At 43.9% G+C, this 8046-nt stretch overlaps 1 pseudogene; it reads right to left on the minus strand.

The window, feature by feature from the left end:
* Nucleotides 1-6221: 6221 nt before the first annotated feature.
* LOC103734547 lies at nucleotides 6222-7801 on the minus strand (annotated as a pseudogene).
* Between the last annotated feature and the right edge of the window lie 245 nt (nucleotides 7802-8046).

Raw genomic sequence — 8046 nt, forward strand, 5'->3', positions numbered from 1 at the left:
CTAGCCCTACTCAGCCGTCTTGCTATTTAGGTCCTAGAACATAGCAAGCTCTTTCTTGCTCAGACCTCTCTGTGATGGCTCACTCCCTTCTGTGTTCTCTTGGTGTCTGAAACAGTAAATCACCAAAGGCACACAAGAAATAACAGCAGCCATTGTGTATTGGGCACCTGGATTGACCAGGTGTCCTTTCTAGTCCTTTATGTATATTTACTCATTTAATTCTACCCCCTCCATTGTATTTGTTACTTTATTGTTGCTGTGATCAAGCACCCTAATCAAGGCAACTTATAGAAGGAAGAGCTTACTGGTCTTATGGTTTCAGAAGGATAAGAGTCCATCATGGCAGAAGGCAGCCAGAGCAGAAACTGAGAGCTCATATTTGTAAGCCCTTGCAGGTAGCAGAGAGAGAGAGACACTGGAGATGAGACGTGGCTATGACCTCTCAAAGCCCACCCTCAGTGAGGTGTTTCCTCCAGCAAGGCCAAATCACCTAGGGATTCCATGACCTTCCCAAAACAGTGCCACCAACTGACCAAATACTTGGAGCCTAGGGGGACATCCTCATTCAAATCACCATATTCCACTCCATGGCCCCGATAGACTCACGGCCATATTATGATGCTAAGTGCATTTAGTCTAAACTTAAAATTCCCCATATTCCTTAACAGTCTCAGCACTGTTCAAAAGTCCAACATCTAAAATCTCTTCTTAGCCATAAATCAATCTCTTAATGGTAAACCCCTGTAAAATTACAAGACACATTACACACTTCTTACATACAAAAGAACCAAATACACATTCCCATTTCAAAAGGGGTATAGTGAGAAAATTGTAGTAAGACCAGAACCTGGGAGGGCAAACAATAAATTCTGTAGCACTATGTCCAATGTCTGGGATTTTACTTACAAAGGGCTTACATGGGTTAGCCTGTCCAGCTTTGCTGCATGCAACATATCTCTCTCACTCCCTGTATACAGCTCTCCTTGGCAGATGTCTCATAGCTCTAGCATCTCTAGTATCTTGGGGCCTCTGTTGCCAACCAGGTTTCACCTTCACAGCTTCATGCAATGGTGTCTCAGAGACTTTAGGACTGTCAGGGCCTTCTTCATGCAGGAATTACCCTACTGCATGCTGCCTGGCCTCAGCAGCTCTCTGAAACCACAGAGGAAGAACCTATGACCACCTTACTCTTGTGTCTTTCATACCTCTAAAGCCAGCACCATTTGAGTGACACCTCCAAGTTCCACTGACAGCTTGGGATGGACCATATCCCTCTGGAATCACATTTTCAGTTGCTTTTGTATGTTGAGGTTTTCTAAGAGCAGAAAACTCCTTAGGCCTTTTTCCAATCACAAGTTGGAGGATTAGCTAGGTGGGGTTTTGCCCTGAGAGTTCTTCTTTCAAAGCTCTAATCTCCTTCACAGTAGGAGCCTCTCTTCCCTTGGCTGCCTTGTCTCCAAACATTAAGCTCCTATTGCTCTTTTTTTCTCTCTCCAAACTGTACACTTTGTATTTCTTTCTGCCCCACTTGCTTTTTTTTTTCTTTTTTTCTTTTTTTTAAATTGCAGATTGGCATAATAGTCACCATTAATAACCATGCCACAGATTCAACCTTAGGTTGTCTTGAGATTTCCTCTACAAAATAAATTAGCCCATTACACTTTAATTTAGCCTCAGACAAGGTCTTAGGCTATGCACAAATGGCAGCCAGATGCTTTTCCAAAATATCCCAGTTGTTGCTCAAGTGCTTGTTTCCCTCTGGAATTACATTGTGCTCAGCACTGCTTTCTACCAAGCTTCTACTAGAATGGCCCCTGAATCTCTGTTTACAGCATTCAATCACTTTTTAAGGCTAAATTTCCAAGTCTTCTACATTCCTCCAAAACCCAACATGGTCAGGTTCTTCACAGCAACACCCCATTGTCAATACCAACTTCTTTATTTGTAACTTTTCTGTTACTTTTATAAAACACAATGTCAAAGGCAACTTACAGAGGGAAGAGTTTATCTGGCTTACTGTTCTAGAAAGATGAGCATCCATCATGGTGGGGGAGGCATGGCAGGAGGTAGACAGAGTAGAAAGCTGAGTGCTCACATTTTGGAGCACTTATAGGAAGGAGAGAGACAGACACTAGAGATGGGCTGTGGCTATGAACTCTCAAATCCCAATCCCAGTGATGGGCTTGCTTCCTCCAGCAAGGCCTTATCTCCTAGAGATCCCATGATCTTCCCAAACAGCACCACCAACTGACCAAGTGTTCAAATGCTTAGTGCCTATGGGGGACATCCTTATTCAAATCACCACACCCATGACCACCCTCTAAAGTGATGTCATTCCAGTTTCCAGGTTGACAGATAAAGATATTGAGTACTGGGAGGTTGAACAAGGAGATATAAGTAGGATGTGTCAGAGTCAACGTTCAGACCCAGATTGTCTACCAGTAACACTGCCAAACACTACACTCCATGCAAGGCAGTCTGGAATGAGTTTGCATGTGTTTGGATACATGATTAGCTCAGTGGAAGTTGTGGCCTGGACAGTTGCTCCAAGTTATAGAGCCTGGAGATGTCTACCTCTTCTGCCTTTTTGTAGGACCCCACTCTGCTGGGGTGGAGCCTCTGAAAGGACAAGAAACTTGAGTCTGTGGAAGCAGGAGAAAAAAAATAGTCTTGCCTCACTTTCTGGGGACATGCAGAGACAGAAGATTCTCAAAGAAAAGATGGGTTTGCTATCATTTCCTAGCCCTCGGACCCTGCACCATCTTCCTCAGAAAGGGTTTTGGCCATGGTCTATCCTGGCTCCCAACATTCTCAGGACCCCTATCATCTTTGGGACAAAGCCCAAGCTTTTTGGCCTGCCTTCCCACTCTGATCTTTGAACGTTTATCTCCTCCGTTTGCCCTTTCTTGCCTCAGCATCCTTGATTTCTCTGCAATTCCTCCAAGCGCTAAAATTCTATGCACCTCTGAGCCACAGCAAACTTTTTTTCTGGAATACTCTGTCTCTAATTATTTTCTGGCCAAGTCCTCTACATTGTCCAAGTCCCAGTTTGCCTTCCTGGGCCGTCTCTTCAGCCCTGTCCTCTGTTTACTGGGTGCTGCACATACCACTCTACCTCACTGCATCCCAGGATGGTGACTGTGTCATTCCCCCCGTGGATGGAATATTCCATTGTCTCACAGTTTAGCTCAGCTCTTGGTACACAAGTGCTTCTCAGATGCGCACTGAATGAATGAATAAATCATGTAATCTCAGAAGTGGAGAAGGAGAAAGATCAGCCGAGTCAACCCTCTCATTATTTACTAATAATGAGGAGTCTTAACTGGCGGCGACATAGACATGAAATCCTTAATTTCCCCTCATGACTGCCGCCAGCTGTGCCTGCTGCTTCTGTCTGGCTGAGTGGAGGGCTCTCTTCTTCACAGCCTGGTGACTCCAACACTGACTACTACTTTGGGTGTTAAGGGAGGTCTGTTTATTTCTAAAACTTTAGCCTTACATTAGAATAAAAACTCCTTTGCCTCATAGTAATGAAACCTCAGATGTTGGAGTAAAACCTGGTGGAGAAGTGTCTCCTCACCCCATCCTCATCCCTCTTCACCATTAGGTCCTCTCCAAGGCAGGGGTGGGGAAGGAAGATGAGGAAAGATGGAGAGAAGAAACTTACTCCAAGAACTTTCTATTTTGAAAATGTTACTATAAAATATTTTTAAATATTTTATTATTTTTATCTGTTTTATGTGTATGAGTATATAGCCTGCATGTATGTAAGTGCATCCGTGTTGTACGATGCCCTTGGAGGTCACAAGAGGGTGTTGGATCCCCTGGAACTGGAGTTAAGAATGGTTGTTAACTGCCATATAGGTTCTGGGAATCATACCAGGGTCCTCTGCAAGAGCAGCCAGTATTCCTAATCCAGCTCCCCAGTCCCTATAAAATATTTTTATTTATTGAGAATTTCCTGCATGCATATGTGTTTTACTCAACTCCACCTACACTCTCTCTCCTCCTCCCCCTCCCATGCCCCTCTGTCACTTTCCCTCTTAACTTCATGCACTCTTTTTTTTTCTGTTTCTTTTTTATTGAGTTTTTGTGGATTTCCTACAATTTATTTTGATTGCATTTAGATCCCCTCCCCCATTTGCACTTCCCTTCCAGCTCAGGCCTAATTTCATACATAATATATTTATTTTAATATATATTAAGGCCTATAGAGTCAAACTTGTATCCTCAAGTGCCCTTTGGAGTGGGTATCTCCACTGGAGCCTGGAGCTATAACTTAGCAGACAAGCTACCAAGAGTCTCACCCTTAAATGAGACTGAGTCTTCCTCTTCCAGCAGCCATTGTTTGCCAATAATCCCTCAGGTTGGGGTTTCTTACTCCCCTTCCATGTCCAATCTGGGATTTTATCCGGCTTGAGCTTATGTGGAACTTGTCCATGCCGTCACCATTGCTGTGAGTAACTGACCAGCTGTATAGAAAAGTTTCCTTGTGGTCATCCACCACTTCTGACCCTTCAGTATTTCTACCCCCTTTTCCGATATTATCCCTGAGTTTTGGAAGGCAAAGATTTGATATAGGTGTCCTATTCAGGCATAAGCAGTCTATAGCCTCTTGTTCTCTGCACATTGACCAGTTGTAGGTCTGTGTTAACCAATATCTGCTGCATAAGGAAGTTTCTCTGGTGAGAGTTGAGAGATTTATTAACTATGGGTATAACAGGAAGTCAGTTTTTAAACTTACTGAGTCCATTAGTACTGCCAGTTCCAAACATGACTTGTCCTTTAGGTTGTGCCCTTTGGTTGGTGGCTGGGCTGCATCCTGCAGCCGAACCTGTCATGGTGTCAGAATCTTCCGTTCCTCCCAGCTGCTCACTGCAGTGGTCCTGGATGCGGTGGCCTCCACTTTCTTTCTCCTCTAGGGCCCCTATGTTGAGGTTTGTAACATACTCATGACAAATCTGCTCGTGGATCTTGGTGCTGAGATCAAACCTCGCCTCTCGAGTTCTGATTTCATCTATTTTGCTCTTTCCATGAAATTGTGCCCCATCCTAAGATAACGAGGCAGAGTCAAGAAGTGACTACAGTTACAAATACATAGAAGTGTATGGAAAAGAAAAGAAATAAGGAGCCTGGAGCTATAACTTAGCAGACACAGTGCTTACCTAGCATGCAGGAGTCCCTGGGTTTGAGATCCAACACTGCATAAACCTGGCATATTAGCATGCACCTAAAATTCCAGCCCTGGAGAGAGAGAGAGAGAGGCAGGAGAATCAGAAACTCAAAGTCATTTTAGTGCACAGAGTGTTCTAGTTTGATTTCTGTTGCTGTGATAAAACACTGACCAAAACCAACTTGGAGAGGAAAGAGCTTACTTCATCTTATTCTTCCAAGTGACAGTTCATCCATCACCAAGGGAAGCTAAGGCAGGAACTCCAGCAGGGGAGGAGCCTGCAGGCTGGGACTGAAGCACAGACCATGGAGAAATGCTGCTTGCTGACTTCTCCCTCTGACTGTGCTCAGCCTGCTTTCATTTATTTATTTATCTATCTATTTATTTATTTATTTATTTATCATTTATTTATTTAATTATTTTTGGAAAATTGACCCGTTTTAACTATTTAAAAACAGAAAATGCAACAGCAAATTTCCCTTACCATCTACGATTCAATCAAATCTAAATGTTCTAAGACTAAACACTCTTCCAGAGGCAGAGAATGAGAGGCAGTGAAGACATAGGAGGCGAATGCTTAAGGGGCCGGTTCCAGCTGCAGGGTGCAGGTCTTCCATCAGACACTCAAGGCTCCTTCCTCTCAGTTTGTTAAAGTGTCTTAGAGGAAGTTCTTAAAAACAATTTCATCTCAGATACCAGGCTTTATCAATGCTACACAGCTCCATAGGATTTGGTTTTCCATCCAATAGGAATAAACAATATGTTTTTAGTTTTGTCTTTTTTTCTGATGGTGTAGAGAAGTAAAATGATCTGTCAGGCTCCTTTAGTAACAAATGAAGAAAAGCAAAGAAAATATCTGAGCTGGGCTGGGAGCTGGTTTCTGCTTGTCTCTCTAAGGGGGGTAACTTTGAATTAGTTAAACCACACTTACACCACTACAATGATTAGTGCTAATTTTTAAAGATGATATAAAAGAAAATTCCAAATAGACATAAAAATGGTCAAAAGTGGTTTATTTTATTTTATTTTTTATTAAGCCACAGGTCAATTTTTGCCTCCCACCCAAAACGATACAAAATTAACATATTGGGATGGTAGCTCCATGAAATATTCCACTTCACTCATGTGCTGTTCCCCATACAGGTCTTCTTAGTAATGTTACAGTAGTAGACAGCTGTGTTCATGGCAGCTTACATGAAATTCACTGGTCCTCTGAATACATGTGGGGAGGTATGACTGTCATTCTCTGACTGCCCCCATCTGAACACATTCAGATACCATGGAAACTACAAAGCAAGGAAAAAAAATACTTATCCCAAGATTCATTTGCTGGGATTTTTAGAGTGCCCTTCCTTCCTCTGAGCCCCTGAGTGGTGATGCTGTGCTAGGGACTGCTGTGCTCTCTAGCATGAGTTCCCATTCTCTGAGGGTTCTGAGAAGGATAGTGGATTGGTCCTGGAGCCCTCATGAAAGGGTGGGGTGGTCCCATATGTGACCCAAAACCTGGGGTTGGTGGGAGGGGCAATCATGGGGGTAGGGGCAGAGCAATGTTCACTGCAGCTGGAGGACTACTTGAGGGCAGGTTGAAGAGGTTGGCAGAGGCTTCTTCCTCTGCTGCAGGAGGAGGAGGGAGAGCTCTGGGCCATCCTGGTACAAGCTGTAGCTTGACCCCAGAGTCTGTGGTTCCATCATTCTCTTTTATTTTCCCTCTGGCTGCTTGAGATCATCCTGATTTCAGGTTGAGTTTGTCACCATTGATGATTAGCTTATTAAAGGACTTCTCAGCAGCCACCTCCACAGCCTGCCTCGTGACAAACTGGATGAAAGCGTACTGCCACCTCTGAACCACAGTGATCCTGCGCATCTCCCAGAACTGGTAGAAGTGATTACTGTCTGTCTCAGTGATGGTATCACCCAGACCACCCACATACAGTGTGGTGAACGTCTTGTCCTCTGGAGGACCCAGACGAGGCATGGTGGAAGCCCACTTCAGAAGCTTCTCTGCTGCAGGGTCACTGATTCCATAATACCTGTCTTTTATATTCTGATCAGCAAGGGGGTCATCTGGATCTGTGGAGTCTCATGTCTGTATGGACACTCCTCCCCCTTCTTATACTCTCCTTTCACCCCAAAGGAACAAATGTGCTGATTCCTTTTGTAGTAAGATGTGGTCTGGGCCAATTTGAGCAGCATGTCACTGGTGGATGTAGCTTTCCCCAGCACACCAACAGGTTGTGTTCCATCAGAGTGAGAAATTTCTCTCTCCATATTCTGTGTGTAGTACTCTTTGTTGACATCAGATTTTGGCATGTCCTCATTAAATGACAATTCTGATCATGAGCCTGGATGGCCTTACTCCAGGTCTAACAGGCAGGTATGATAAAAATTTTTCAATTTGCTGCAAGTTTGGCACACTTTCATCTTTTTGAAGTGCATGCAGACCCCAGAGCACCAGCAAAACACTGTGAATGGCCTGGCACAGGTTTTACATTCTTTTCCATACTTTTCTTTGGTCATTTGTATATAAGGGTTTTCTTCAAGACACATCTGGCAGAGAACAGGGAAGCCTGTGTCCTCCCAGTTCTTCCTCTTGTAGGTGTTGAAATCCAGAGAGGTCAGCCTGCTTTCTTATACAACCCACGTGGGTGGTGCTGCCCACAATGGGCTAGGCCCTCTCATATCAATTATCAATTAAGAAAATGCCTCCCTGACTTGATCACATGCCAATCTGATGGAGAAAATACCTCAGTAGAGGTTTCCTCTTCCCAGGTGTGTTGAGATGACAACTGAAGCCATCCAACATACAGAATGTTTGGTTCAAGGCCAGCCTGAGCTACATGAAGTCTTTGTCTTAAGGAAAAGGAACAAATTGA

Source organism: Nannospalax galili, unplaced genomic scaffold (genome assembly GCF_000622305.1).
Source record: "Nannospalax galili isolate Female #2095 unplaced genomic scaffold, S.galili_v1.0 scaffold34, whole genome shotgun sequence".
NCBI classification, from domain to species: Eukaryota; Metazoa; Chordata; class Mammalia; order Rodentia; family Spalacidae; genus Nannospalax; species Nannospalax galili.